Here is a 16,030-nt window from a genome sequence, read left to right as displayed (position 1 = left end):
GATCTCTACTTTCAGAGCAGGTGCATGAGCCTAGGAGGAGGGCATCACTACAGAAAGGACGAAAGTAGGACTGTCAATGAAAAAGATTAAAAAGCAGAGAGTTTACATTAGCAGCCAAAACAATGAAATACTACTTAGGTATAAATCTAACAAAATATGTATAAGACCCATATGAGGAAAACTGTAAAACTCTGATACAAATAAGAACTAAATAAATGGGAGATATTCCATGTTCATGAACAGGAAGGCTCAATATTGTAAAGATGTCAGTTCTTCCCAACTTGATCTATAGATTCAATGCAGTCCCAATCAAAAGCACAGCAAAGGGGCGCCTGGGTGGCTCAGTCGTTAAGCATCTGCCTTCGGCTCAGGTCACGATCCAGGGTCCTGGGATTGAGCTCCGTATCAGGCTCCCTGCTCAGTGGGAAGCCTGCTTCTCCCTCTCCCACTCCCCCTGCTTGTGTTCCCTCTCTTGCTGTGTCTCTGTCAAATAAATAAGATATTAAAAAAAAAAAAAAAAGCATAGCAAATTATTTTGTGAATATAGACAAAGTGCTTCTAAAATTTATATGGTGGCAAAAAGACTCCAAATTGTCAATGCAATATTGAAAGAGAAGAAGAACAAAGTCTGACACTATTTGATTCCAAGACTTACTATGAAGCTACAGTAATCAAGACAATGTGATACTGCCCAGAGAATAGACAAATATCAATGCAACAGAACAGAGAGTCAAGAAATGCACCCACATAAATACGGTCAACTGATCTCTGACAAAGGAGCAAAGGCAATACAGTGGAGTATTTTCAACAAAAAAGTTGTTGGAACAAGTGGACACCCACATGCAAAAAAACAAATCTAGACACAGATCTTACACCCTTTACAAAAATTAACTCAAAATTAATCACAGACCTAAATGGAAAACACAAGACTATAAAACTCCTAGAGGACAGCAGAAGTAAATCTAGATGATCTTTGGTTTGGTGATGACTTTTAGGAGACAATACCAAAGGCCTGACCCATGAAGCTAAGCTAGATGGCGCTAAAATGAAAAATTTTCTGCTTTGCAAAAGACGCTGTCAACAGAATGAAAAGACAAGACACAGACTGGGAGAGAATGTTTGTAAAAGACAACATATGTTATCAGAGAAATGCAGATTAAAACGAGATACCACCACACATCTATTAGAATGACCAAAATCCGGAACACTGACACCACCAAATGCCGACAAGGATGTGGCGCAAGAGGAACTCTCATACCTTCTGGTGGGAATGCAAAATGGTACAAGTATTCTGGAAGACAAACAGTTTGGTGGTTTCTTACAAAACTAAACATACTCCTACCATAGGATCCAGCAATCATGCTCACTGGTGTTTATCCAAAGGAGTTAAAAACTTACGCCACACAAAAACCTACACTTAAATGTTTATAGCAACATTATTCATAACTGCCAAAACTTGGAAGCAACCAAGAAGCCCTTTAGTAGGTGAATGGATTAATAAACTTTGATACATCCAAACAACAATTATGCAGCATTAAAAGGGAGGGGTCTATCAAGTCATGAAAAGACATGGAGAAATGTTAAATGCCTAGTACTAAGTGAAAGAAGCTAATCTGAGAAGGCCACATATTGTATGAGCCCAACTATATGACACTATGGAGAAGGCAAAACTATGGAGACAGGGGTTGCGGGGATGAATAGGCAGAGAACAGAGAATTTTTAGGGTAGTGAAAATACTATAATGATGGACACATGCCATCATACATTTGTCCAAACCCACAGAATGTACAACACCAAGAGTGAGCCCTACAGTATGGACACTGGGTGATTAGGACGTGTCAATGTAGGTTCATCAATGGTTAACAAATGCACCACACTGGTGGGGGAAGTTGGCAGTGGGGGAGCAAGGGGTATATGGGAAATCTCTGTACCTTCCTCTTATTTTGCTGTGTACCTAAAACTGCCTTAAAAAATAAGCCAAGAGGTCTAAATGCATCAGCAAGGTGACTCTGAATATCCAAATATAGGTGGAGATTGCCTTGAAAACTGTTAAAACATGCAGCTGGCTTAGCTGAGACATCTGAATGACTTAGCTTAATGCTTTGAGGAGAAATGAGAAGGTAAGAATTCATGGCAAGCTCTGATTAGATCAAACTGAATAGTAATAGTAATTTTTTAGTCCCCTAAATAGATCAGGTAGTAACAAACTCTGATCTCCCACCCTTCCCTTTTTTTTTAATAGATGGTCTTTTCCCAAATAAAGTCCTCTATAAACGTCACCATGGATGAACAAAAAAATTACGACTGAATCCGAACAAAACCCTCCCCCCAGCACAACTCCAGCTCTCACCTGCCTTCCACTTCTCCTGCTTCCGGGCTCCCCGGGCTGGGCGGTGGCACCTCCTCACTAGCTGCCTTTCCACAGTTTTTCTCTTTGGTTCTGGAAAGGCAGAGGAGACAGACCACGAAAACCCAAGAATCTTTCTTCTCAACCTACCAGTCTGTCTTCTAACAAAAGTTTGGTCCACAAGCTCTGCTGCTACAAGGTTACAAACCGTGCCCTCAGCAGAAATTCAGCTTCTTTTCATGGTATCACTAAAATCAACGTGATGAGGCCCATTCAAAGTCTTCTGACTCATTTAAGTACACTACATCCCACAGCCTCTTTAGTACATCAAGTACCACTCAGCTAGAGAAATGATGTGGCAAGGTGGTCACATGCTCCTTGTTTAAAATACTGGACACTTGTGTGCAATAGAGGACCAAGCCTTTACTCTAATACTCACGCTACCCTGCCTAGAACAGGAATGCGCAAGATTGGGACCTGCACAATTTCTATCAGTAGGCTGACAGGCTGCAGTGCTCCTGCTCATCGGCCTTCTCCCTCTCTCTTTCCTCCTCTCGATGATCACAATTCACTGTGGCTCCTTTCTGTACTCTTATCTTCAGATACTTGCTATTCCCCCACTACCTATCTTTAGCAAGAGGAGACAAGGCAAATCCAAGTGGTCCTGTGGCCCTTCCTTTCCTACTCACGCATAATTTGTACCAGGGTGGTGAGGGGCTGAGCCCCCATCGGGCTGCACGCACCTACTGTAGCCGCAAACCCTACCTCTCCCACGAGAGACTGCAGGGAGCCGTGAAACACGTGAAGGTTCCATCAGACTTGCTGCTACTACCCTACGAGTCAGGATCCTCGAGCGGAGGGGTAAGTGGGCACCTGTGATAAACTGCCTGGGTTTGACTGCCAAGGAATGTTTAAAACGCAGAGGGTGAGGCCCAGTGTGCAGTTCTAAGATAATGCCTAGGATTTATGCTCCTGGCAAAGCTCTGGAATCCTGCCTCACAGACTCTCTGAACTTGCCACAGAAAATGTGTCCAACACCCCCTGCTTCCTGCGGATCCCGCTGACACTGTGCGAACACAGACCATCATGGAGCACTAAGACAACCGGCTGAAGGGAGCAAGGCTTCCACATTCTTTGCCTTTTTTGGTTAAGAGCAGTAGGCCAGGCCTGACATGCTGCAGATGAGCTCTGAGATAAGAGGGTTAGAAATGACAGGGACTGACATTGCGGTGACCTTTCTACAGGAATTTCATTTTCAAAACAAATTTATAAGCTTCTCCTCTAACCAACTCCTATAAGAAATACTGATCAAAATGTAAACATTGTCAAATCTATTTTTTTCTGGCTAGGAAGTATTTATGTAAGAAAAATTATGTTAGAAAGAACATCACAGGCAGAGGCTTGATTTGATGAGACAAGATTTCCAGTATGAAGACCCATGTTTCCCTTTATCTTGCCCTGTTGTGCTATAGGACATGTGGTATATAAAAATCACCCACTGCTCAGCTACTCCCAATTAAGAGTCATAAAGGGTTATTATGCACGAAGCAGTTTATGAAGGGCCCTGTTTTAAAGGTGGCCTGCCAAACTGAATTTAAGTCAAAGAACTTAATCGCATGAAGACTGAGAGCCAAGCAGAAAGGGGAAGCTGACCCTCACCCTAAAATTATTTAACACCCCCAGTCAGCCCCCTTCATCCTGCCAGGAGGCTTATTACTTCTTGCCACTAAAGCTCAGAGGAGCTACACTTAGAAATCACAGCCTCTACTTAAACTACAATTAATTCACTTCTCTTTCTTTCATTTTTTAGGGAAAATATATAAATCTTCCAACTGAAAATAAGAATGCCACTTTTAACTTCTCTTCAAGAATCTATGAGGGAACAAAAAACCATAACTGATCTGCACCTCTCCCCCAGCCAGCTCTGTGCTCCCATGTGACTCAGTGGCAGCTGCAACATTTCAAAATGATACATTCTAGGGTGTCAGAGCAGGGCCCGAGCTGCTGAGTAAGATGCTGGGGAAGACAGAGGAAAAGGAGGAAGTTGTGCTCCAGCCCCAGTGCTCAGGGCCTCTCGGCTCCATTACTAAACCCGTAAGAAAGGTAAACACAAGTTATTTCCCAGAAGGGAAAATGACAAAATGGCTCCAATTAGAGGAATGTTCTCAGAGCGATCCAACCCATCCACTGTAGGAGTCAAACGGGAAGGGGCTTCGTACGCTTGGAATTGTACCACCAAGAATCTTCAGGATATTTCTTTCTTCCCAGCAGACCCTCTACACAAAAGGTTTAAGGGAGCTTCTGCTGCTGCAGCAAAAACTCCCTTCTGACAGGGATTTGCAGAAGCAAGAGAGGAATAAAAAGACAGTGTCTCCATATAATTATTTTCATAAAAATGAAACAAAAAATGAAGTCAATTTTAGGACTGGGCAAATTTTCCAACTTTAATGTAATCATAAAGCTAAATATTTACAACTTAACAGATGTCCATAAAATGCTTTAAAAAAAAAAAGATTTATTTTGGGGCACCTGGGAGGCTCAGTCGGTTTAGTGTCCGACTCTTAATCTCAGCTCAGGTCTTGATCTCATAGTCATGAGTTTGAGCCCCACATTGGGCTCCACTTAAAAGAAAAAAAAGAGAGAGAGAGAGAGAGAGATTTATTTTAAAAATGCACCTGGGTCCTCCAAAAATGCTTACATTTATGCCATGGGTCCCCTCATTATAGAAAACCATGTAAAACCACGATACTAGTACAAGAAGATTTACTATTTATAGTTAAGTATTTTTCTTAGGGGCACCTGGGTGGCTCAGTCAGTTAAGCGTTGGGCTTTTGATTTCAGCTCAGGTCATGATCTCAGGGTTGTGAGATTGAGCCCCACATCTGGCTCCAAGCAGAGCGTGGAGCTTGCTTAGGATTCTTTCTCTCCCTCTGCCCCTCCCCTCCATTCATGCCCTCTCTCTAAAAAATAAATTAAGTGTTTGGGTTTTTTTTTTTTAAGTCAAATGTCAAAAATCTAAGTTTTATGCAAATAACAAAGTCCCCACAAACTGGCTTCCTTAACAACCATTTTCATGGAAAACCAGGTTATTGATGTTGTGCAGACAAACATGAGAGATGCAAGCCTTCCAATGGTTTCTTCTACTGAGCCAAATGCTGACCGAGTCAAGCCTTCCTGGAGGGCAGCTAAGAAGCAAAGGGTAGAAAGGCAAAGGTAGTTTCCACACGGAATAATTTTAGGTGATATTTATTATAATTTTAAGCGCTAATAGGTCTGCCTGGGGCAAGGCAGCCTGTAGGTTACTGCACTGCATCTGGATACAGTTTTCTCTAGAAGCAATAAAAAGACCAATTTCTTTCCATAAGCAAAAAAAAAAAAAAAAGAGGGAAATAACATTTCCTGGCTCCTCCAAAAGACTAAGGGTATATCGCATCTCTCCCACCAGAAGAAGGTTGCTGTGATAGAAAATAAGGAGTCAGAAAATCCAAGTTCAAATCCTACTCTACCACTTGCCTGTGGTGCACCATACGACTTCACCTTGCTGAGCTAAGCATCCTTACATTTAGGATGGGAATGGAAACCATGCCTGCACCATGGGGTGATGCCAGATCTGAACGAGACCAGGCACGTGCTAAATTGTTCAATGTGAATCAGCAGATCTGAGGGGGGAAAAGAACCACCACCACTCCCATGTTTATTGTGTTCTAAGCAGTCCTTATCTTCCTGATCCACATGTTAAGAAACGGCATGCAGAAATGAAGAAAAAGTGTTAGTGGGATATAAAGATCCATCCTCCTACAAGCCATCTGAGTATGTCCTGAAAATTTAGCACCTTTACTAGAAGTTGGTTTGAGCAAATGAAAGAGCCTCCGGGGGTGCCTGGGTGGCTCAGTTGGTTAAGCATCTGACTTTGGCTCAGGTCATGATCTTGGGGGTCCTGGGATTGAGCCCCACATTGCGCTGCTCCACGCTCAGCAGGGAGTCCGCTTCTCCCTCTCCTCCTCCCTGTGCTCTCTCTAATAAATAAATAAAATCTTAAAAAAAAAAAAAAAAAAAAGGAGCCTCCAACCTTCAAGACCGTGGAAGTCACAGATTTTTGTAACTAGGTAATACCACAGTCCAGTCCCATCAGTCTAAAGGCCAAGAGACTGGAAAAAAATGTGTCTAAGCAGTAAAGCCTAGATCTCATGGGAGCATCACCAATGTGAAAGGAATCCCCCCGTCAAAGATATAGTCTGACCTAGCCTAGGGATGAACTGAGCTACAACTGTACCTGCCGCCTGAGATCAAGACATTGTGCCAAGCATTAGGATAGGGTTGGGGATGACAGAGTGACAATGCAGACAGCACTTTATGGTCCGGTCAGGGAAATAACAAAATCATCCATGAACAGAATAACAAACCATGTGGTGCTCTGAAGGAAAAAGACAGGGAGACAGGACAGTATTTATGGGGGGAGGAGAGGAGAAACCTGGTTTTGTGGGGTGGAGATGGAGGTGGGGTCTCAGGGAAATACCGTTTGACATGGGATATAAATGATGAAACAGGAATCAACAAGGGTAGAGTTAACCAGAGGGAAGGAAAGGGGGGAGAGTGCACTCAGGGGGAGCAGCACATGGAGATCCAGAGACAGAAAAGGCCAACACAGACAAAATGCAATGGAACGTGTTAAGAGATATGGCTGATGAGGTTAGCAGGGGCCAGCCATGGAGTGGGGCACGGAACATGTGGCGGGAACATGCAAGGATTTGGGCTTATATTCCAGGAGCCCGGGGAAGCCATTTAAATGTTTATACAGGGGAATGACCTGCTCAGAGCTACCTTTTGAACAAAATCACAGGGCTGCCACGTGAAGAATGAGTTCCAGGCCACAGGAACAAATGCAGGTGGGTCTGCAAAGAGCTACTACAGGTGAGCAGGGGAGAATGGTGGCAGTGGGGCTAAGGTGGTGGGTATGGACACAGACAGGAAGAGAAGGGGACAGATTCAAGAAAAACTGAGATGAAAATCACAAGGGCTTGCTGACCACTCCGACGGGGCAGTCGGGCAACGAGAGGCTGTCTGGCAGAGGTGTGGCACAGGGGCTGAAGGAAAGGCTGAGACAAGAGGAGGCTGAACTGACCCATCTGGGAGGTGGGACGAACAGGGAGTAATAGTAGATAAGCTCTGGTGTCCGCTCTTGACGAATGGCAATGCCATTCTCCCAGACAGGGAAAGAGAAGAAAAGGTTAGAAGAAGAGGACGGTCTGTTTTGGCTATATGACATTTGAGGTGTCTATGGAAATAAGATATATGGGTCTGAAGGGTCTGGGCTAAAGATCTAGATTTAAGCCATCAGCACGCAGGTGATAGCTGAAGCCACTCTGAGTGTGTCACAAAAAGAGAGAATGAGAAAAAGGCTAAAGGAATACCAACATTTACAGGGTGGGGATGGAGAAAAGCTTACTAAGAACACACACAAAAATAAGACTGGAACAGAAACCAGAGAAGAAGAACACATAAAGGTAATGAATAGTATTAAGCACTATAGAGAGGGCCAAAGAGAGCAAAGGAAACAAAAGACGGCGGGGGCGGGGGGGGGGGGGGTGCGGTGCGGATATGCATCTTGACGTTTGAGTCTGGACCAGTAGTGGGGGATTCCGAAGACAGCCACTTCAGTAGAATGTAGATATGCATGCCAAGCTGCAGTGGGTTCATAAGTAAAGGCAGCGATGGAAAATGGGGTAGTTAAAAGGGACAGTGGGAGTGTGCTCATGTGAATGTTGTTCTGTTTAATATTAGAGAGGCAAAGCATGCTACCTGCGGAGAAGGCCACCTATAGCCAGTCTACTGGAGAATTCTTCCACAGAAAGGAAAATAAAGTGCCCCTGAAGGCCCCATATGATAAGGAAAGGCAGACCCTAACAGCTTCAGGTTAGACAAGTGTTCGAGCCCGTGTGCCCCAGGTGAGGGTATCATTGCTGTTTTATAAATGACAAACCACACCAAAGAGAAAAAGCTGCAAGGACCACTGGCCTCAACAGAGAAAGCCTGGAATGGGGACTACAGATCCTCATCACTGAATCGTAACTGGGTAAATGATATCCATGGGAATAACTCCTAGCAAGTCTATGCCTCACAGAACAGAAACACGATGGGCAAAATTAAAGGACCCAGAAAAGCACCAAATACATCATACCAGACATTTTGAAGAAAAAGTGGACTGAGTCCATTAATCACTATCCAAACCCCAAGAATGCTCAGAAGGCTGCTGATAAATTTTTGTTGAGTTTAAAATTGCAAAGTTACTCCAAGTTCTCCAAGTACCTAATGAACGGATTAAGCAAGAGAGTTGCCCACACTTTTTCCTAAAGATGTTTAAAGAATCTGAATAAGGGAGAAAACAAATTACGGAGGCTTGCAAAGTCATAATGACAGCTGGTACCTTCCCCTCTTCACAGGAAGCACGCCACACCTTTGGGAGCTCATGGGCTTCGTTTGCAAAGGTTTCATTCTAACTCCTGATTACAACCACGAACACTTTTTGCTGTAATCATAGGAAAAGACTTTCTAATCTTAATTCAAGCCCTATTATCTTATAGAGATAAAAACAAAAGTCAGAGATGGAACTTCCAAGATTGCAAAGTATGACATAATCCAATTTTACTTTCTACAAAAATTGCAACTTGAAGTGGGTGAAGGCCTACCTTACCAGTAGCAGAAACATTCCTAAATACTAAAATAGATCTCTGCTCAAAATGACATGTATCCATTGGGTCAGACATTTAAACACTAGAGCTCAAATTTCTGTAATCTGAACCTGCTCTCAAAACGATGCTCACTCAAGTCAGTGTTATAATAAGAAGTAGCTGCTATTTCCCACAGCTGTTTCAAATGTAAATATAACTTAAAACCCAGAAGAGAGCCCCATTTGTCTAATTAAACTATTCAATGCTCATTTCCTCACATAACAATGATTAATCCTTAACTTGGGGATGGATATCTGTATGTCCTATCTGTCTATCTCTAAAGCTCTATGAAGTGCCAAACTGCCGAAGATGCTTTGGAAGAGCAAGAACTCCTAAGTCAGAAATGCACACTAGTGGCAAAGACATTGAAATGTATATAAACTTCAACATACTTAAAGACAAGCAGGCATCTACACATACACAGAGAATCCATTTTCTAAACTTACAGGAAGGAAATAATGCAATACTGGAAGTTAGCCCAAAGTAAAAAAAAAAAAAACCCACATAAATACTCAATAAAAATAATCATTGATTATCCAACTATAGGTGTTCAAGCAACCATTTAAAATGTTTTACATAGGTTTCTGTTAATAAGGGAAAATGACAAAGTTAAAAAAAAAAGCATGACAGAAAATTGTCTACGTATTATGATCACTTTAATTTTAAAACTGTAGGAAAAAGGACGCCGGGATGGCTCAGTTGGTTGAGCATCCGGCTCGTGGTCTTGGCTTGGGTCATGGTGTCAGGGTTGTGGGGCCCTGTGTTGGGCTCCGCACTTGACTCAGAGTCTGCTTGGCCCTCTCCCTCTGCTCCTCCCCTGGCTCACTCTCTTTTTGTCTCTCAAATAAATACATACAATCTTTTTTTTTTTAATAAATAAAACTGAAGAAAAAATAAAGGAAACATACCAAAATCAAAAGTTCTCTGAGTAATGAGATTATAATTTTTTATACTTATTTTCTAAGTTTCCCTGTGATGTGTTTGTAATCATTAAAACAGAAATAAAGAACTATTAGTTGAATAAGAACGAATGTTTTGGCAGGCAAGCAGTGACAAGGGGCCCAGATGCTGTTTTGACTTCACATGTATATGTACTTTATAAATATGAAAAATTAGTGCTACATACACCAGCTAAAACTCAGTGGAGCTATTCTGGAAAACAGGAAGAATCGCCAAAAGTTGGGATATAAAAATATGGAAATGATGCTATGACTATATGTATGATTTTCTAGCTGGGAGAGCTTTGAAATCATGTCACTTCTTTAATGTGAAGTCTCAAATGTTGGCAAACCATGCCCTTAGGTCACCAAGTGTGTGAAATACATTATAATAATAATGTGGCATTTTCCCCCCTGGGATGAAAAAGAGATAAACAAATACCAAAGTTTTTACATTGTAACATAAAAAAAATACACACGAGCACCCACCCACCCCCACACATATGCCCATGTGCACGTGCGCACACACATACATACATACATACATACACACACACACACACACACACACCCTCACAGATAAAAGCTCCGGCTACAAATCTAACCTGAGTGTAAGGGTTGGCAGCAACTGAAAAGAATGGAAGGACTTCAAGGACACAGTCTCTAAACTCCAAATTACCTGCAGAACCACACAGTTCAAGACAAGTCCCCACTTACTGGAAGGAAACTTTGTAGGGGGAGGCTCCCATATCAAAGCAGGGGTGAAAAAGCAGGGGGCAAGGCATGAGCTGCTGGGTGGGGAAGGATGTGAGTTCAAACCCTCCATGGGGTCACTTGAGCAGTGTTAAGCAGACTGACCTTTTCAACAAGGGCTGGATCAGCCCATGGTGCTGACAGCATTGCTACTCTAGGGAGGAAAAGAATTATCTGCTAAGGAAGGGCAGTGAGTGTAGAGGACTATGAGCAGGTGGGGCCAGGCTAGGCAGGGCTGTGAGAGGCAGTCTAGGCAGGGTCCCTAAGCTCCCAGGGGAACAATGCAGATGATGACTAGAGTCAGGAGATTAGGGTTCTGGTTCTCACTGACTTCCTCCTCGACCTTGACTGCTCATAGACACTCTGAGCTTTGTTTTCTCATCTAAAATGAGGATTAGATCACCTGCTCCCATCTGTCCTTATTGGAATGGACAATGAGATACTGGCTTTGAACATCATGGGAAAAAGAAGAATTTACTCCAAAGTTGACAAAAAATGGAGCTATGTCCACCTATTGCCTATCCCATTATTGAAATAATGCTTTTAACAATCTGCACCCTGCAGGGAGGGGGCCGATGCTGCCAAAAACAACAGACGGCCATCAGTTTGGTTTAGTACCTTCTCAGCTACAGCCAAAGAATTTCTCAAGTTGTTATAACCAAACTGCAAACAGAAATATGAAGAGTCACAAGGCATTGTTAGATCCTGGGCCATTTCCCCCTTCCCAGCTGTCTGAAGTGGAAGGCTCTACTCCTGAGTATTCATTATGGCCAAGGGGGAGGTGCCAAGCTGGGGAGAAACAGCAGCAGCCCCAAGTTCAATGGTCCAATCACCCCCACGCCCCCTAGAGCATGCACAGTCATAGCCAGGAGGGTATTTAGAACCTCGGTGGCAGAGTCAGCTCTCTCAAACCTTAGAAAGGTCTTCTCAGAGGCCACTCTGAAATGCTTCATGCAACTATTTTAATCCCCCTACATAGATGGCATTTTTCTAAAACAAGGTTCTTGGGGATTGTTGAAATGATTCAACTTTGGCTACTCTTCTGTGTAGGATGTCTTCCGGCTGTTGACCTGATGGAATCAAATTTAAAATAAACAAAACAACAACAAAGGAAAACACAAACCTGGCGGAAAGTTACCAGATGTCTGCCTTGGATTCTATTCCTGGTCTGTGGCAAACTCCCTTCTCTGGGTCTGATTTCTTCACCAATTCAGAAGTCAGACTCCATGATGTCTAAGGTTCCGTCCAGCTCAATAATCCTGTTAACAACTTACTCAGACATCCAGGCCTCAAAGTGCCACTTCATTTTGAGTGAAGAGTGAAGCTGGCTATCATGTGCCTTGGTGGCTTTGCTGAGCACACATGCATCTGGACACACGCCACATACCTACTAAAAGGTGGCACACACCACTGCCCTCTCCTGTGGTCCCTGACACGCGTGGTACCTAAACAGGGCCTTTGCAATGTCAAATGCACCAGTAAGCGGGCCTCTAGCATACTTTTTAAAATTCTGCAGCAGAAATTTTAAAAGATCTACATAAATAGAAAGAAATCTTGTGTTCATGGATTGGAAGACTTAAGACTGTTAAAATGGCCATAGTTCCCAAAGCAATCTAGAGATTCAGTGCAACTCCTATGAAAGTTCCAATGACCTTTTTTGTTTTTTTTTTGCAGAAATGACAACCAAACACCATGATGTGAATGAAAATAACTGGTATGTTATGGTCGTAAAACAGCGAGTACCTGCTCCTTTTTAATTTTTTTCTCCAGTGTTTGTACAAATAGATCTGTATTCCCTCCCTCCCTCCCTCCCTCCCTTCCCCTTCCCCCCCACATGCCCTGATCACTCAGATGAACATACCCACATCATGCTTTCTCCAAACTGACAAGACAGGAACTCTATCCATCCCATTCTGACATGGCTTATGAGCTTCTAACAGACAACTGGGGTAATAGTCATCTCTGTCTACCGGAAACAAACCTTCCCTTTGCTCTAAGAACTGCAGTTTGGAGGCTTTTCTGGTACCTTTGTCCTCACCTTTTTGAATTAACCTTCTTCTGTACCCTCCACACTTCTTAACCACCTCCAGGCTACCATTTATGCTTCCTTCCACATGCCCTCTTTTCCGTTTCTAGGTATTCTCTTGCTTGTGACAAAAGCATTGCAAATAGATTTGAAGCAGCCCCCTTCTTACCCTGCCTGGAGTTTAAAGGAAAGGTGGTAGGCCAATGTCACCATAACATCCAGAAACAGAAGCAAAACACAAAAGAACAGGTAAAAAACAAAACCCTATCATCTCAAAAAGAATCATGATTCTACTTAAAGGGGGAAAAAAGCACAAATGAGAAACCCATAGGAGTTTCTATCAAAAAGTCACCTTTTTACCACAAATTAAATCAGATTTGTCAAACCACTTTTCATGTAACCTAAAAAAAAAAAAAGTCCTCTTTATAGAAAATTGACTGATGAAATTTCATGCACAGAACAAATGTTTATTGAGAAACAATTATGTTCCTGGCACTGCAAGAGCCCAAGACCACCTAGGCTAGCAGACTTCAGAAGACCTGCTGAAGGGTATTACAGGGTTCAGGGTTCAGAAACTGCCCATGTGTTTAATAAAAACAAACTTCTAGCCAACTCAGACACAGTGAGCCAGGGTGTTCCCCTTACTTCTAACTCTCTGGTTCCTGCTGTTTCTCCCCCAACAGAATGTAAGCTCCTTGAGGGAAGACAGTACATCTTGCTCATTTTGGACATAATTCTGACTGGCACAGGCTGTGCTGACTTTATTCATGAATAAATAAGCAGCTCCTTAAAGAGTACAGAGCCTGGTTCCCATTGGAGGACTGTAGCACTTCCCTCCCACCCCTTCTGTTTTTTTGTCTTTCTTCACACATTTGTCTGCTCCAGTCTGGCTTTCCCATTTATCAACATATTTCTCTTCTCCAATTGCGATTTCCTTTTACAAAAAGCCTTTATTGCCTTCCAGGAAGTTTGGATTTGACCTTAAGCCACAATCAGAGTGGCCAACTGCCTCCTTAATCTACATTATGTACAATCCCCCTGGTTTGGTTTTATATTCACCGATGCTGTTTATGCCACAATGACTTCCTTGAGGGCAGAAACACAATCTCCCTCTGTGGGCCGTAACTGCCCCCTCCTATATGACAGCATCTGAATCATCCTTGGCTCCAAATCATCACATTCCCTACCCCAAAGCTTAGGAGCCACCCAGAAATCTAACATAAGATTCTTAAGTGAAAGACAAAAAGGTATGCTTATTACATGAAGGAAGAGATGAACTTAAAAAAAGGGGGTAGGGGGGACTCATGTGTTAACAAATTAGAACTTTGGGAAGAAAACAGGCTCTCAAGTAAATCATGACATTTCCAGAGTTCTAAGATTTCCATGTTCATACATTAAAGGTAATGAAAGGATTAAAAAATAAAAGCAGATTTCGTTTACATTCTGATATGGCGATTTTAAAACAAGGACTACCAGTGTTAAATAAGTGAATGTTAAAAAGATAAGTATACTTGATGCACAGCCCTCATCAATAAACAACTGTGAGGATTTAGAATAATTCATATTGGTAACGCATCATCTTTCAAGTGGCATATACTTTTCAAGTTTTGCCATCACCATGAGGGTATGGTGGAGTAAGACCAGCCTGTTCCGGAACATGAGAGAAAAATCATGAATTCTAGAGAGCAGACATTTTTTAGCAAACATGGATAAAGAAAAAACTAAAGCCAGCTCTCAACATCTTACATTGTATCTAGTCTTTCGATTTTTTAAATAAGCAAATTTAGCTTCATTTTTACAGTGAATGGTTTTGTTCAAGTGGCTAAGCGACATGGTTTGAGAAAAGAAAGGACCTTCAGCTCAGAATCTGTACTTTCCAGCAATGGGAGTCTCCTGTTCTGATTCTTAAGCAATGGAACCCCAGTGTCCAAATGAGCAGAGGAATTTGGGCTGGAAAGCTACAGAACAGACCCAAATCTCTGATCCATCTCTCTGCTTAATGACCTTTCATGGCATCTCACAAACCACTGCTTCTACAGAAACCAGAATGATCCCCCAAGAAACATAGGGAGCCAAGTGCAACTGAGAGGAAGGGAAATAAACAAAGAGTTAATCCACTCTACCAACCCAATCTCCTTCTCAAAGACTCTGTCCTCTATGGTAGCTTGCCACGTTCCACCCAACAACAGCTGCTCATGATAATCAATGTCTGACAGATCAGAGAAAGCCCTTAATGTGTCGCCAAGGGGCAGTTCAACAGATGGCATGGTGACTTACAACCAGAATCATTAATTACACTCTCTTATTAGTCCCGGGGCACAGTGCTGAAAATGCTTCCTCAGTGAAAGATGAGCATTTCAGATAAATGACCGTCTGGTACTGCCTGTGAAACTCCCTTCAGGATTTCTGGTCAGTGTCGATTTCTAAATCTAAGCCATACTACTCTCACAACCGTTTCCCATCTTCTACTTCCAGGATGGCTTATGAAGTTCCCCCAACCACTACCCAGCCCTGCTCCCGTCATCCCTGCAGGTAAGGATAGGGTCAAAAGTGCCCATCATTCTTTGCCCACCTCAAGTCAGCGACTGTGTGGAAAGGCAAACACGATAATCTCAGCCTCAGGACTAGCTCGCCGTTTCCCCTTCCTCTGTGTCAGAGAACATGTTTCTTGAGTGCTGGCGTGGGGAGGGGGACTATCCCCTCCCTCCCTTACCTACTCCAGTGCTTCCTGTGATATTTAACTGATTCTCCGACTCAAAACTGTCTTCACCCCTTCACCGCTAGCAGCTTGGGGCAAGCCAAGGTTCCCAAACGTCCACACCACTGGCTGTGTTATGCAAGCACGGATGTTAAACCACCATGTACTTATTGAAGAAGCCAGATCAATGCATGGCAAGGAACTAGTTCTGAAGCCCCTCCCCAAGGGCATTCAGGCTAATGCCAACTCAGGGTAGAAAGGAGTTCCTTCTCAACAGTTTGAGAACTGGACTCCATAAAACATTACTGTGACATTTTAGAACTGATTGCAGACAGAGCTTAGAGGCAGACTCCTTACTGGCCTTAACCATGGATATAAGTCAGAAATAAATCTCAAAATAATCTAAAAGAAAGGCAATTTTAAGTATTTTCCAAATACTACCAAATACACATGCTTCAGTTCTGTCAACCACCTGTTCTTTTTGTACCTCAATCTACAATTTTTTTTTTTTAATGTGAGTTCAAACCGAAGTAATATTAA

At 42.7% G+C, this 16,030-nt stretch overlaps 1 protein-coding gene and 1 long non-coding RNA gene across 3 annotated transcripts in view; one reads left to right on the top strand and one right to left on the bottom strand.

Moving 5' to 3' along the window:
• Positions 1 to 16,030, bottom strand: part of RPRD1B (regulation of nuclear pre-mRNA domain containing 1B) — a 64,995-nt gene that overhangs the window by 19,720 nt on the left and 29,245 nt on the right. The window lies entirely within an intron of this gene.
• Positions 4,163 to 15,341, top strand: LOC118541768 (uncharacterized). The gene is made up of 3 exons (XR_004920248.2): positions 4,163 to 4,450; positions 12,441 to 12,480; positions 15,268 to 15,341. It is a non-coding gene; the product is annotated as an uncharacterized LOC118541768 (long non-coding RNA).

This window comes from Halichoerus grypus, chromosome 10, assembly GCF_964656455.1.
Source record: "Halichoerus grypus chromosome 10, mHalGry1.hap1.1, whole genome shotgun sequence".
NCBI classification, from domain to species: domain Eukaryota; kingdom Metazoa; phylum Chordata; class Mammalia; order Carnivora; family Phocidae; genus Halichoerus; species Halichoerus grypus.
This window is presented reverse-complemented; position numbering and strand designations above follow the sequence as displayed.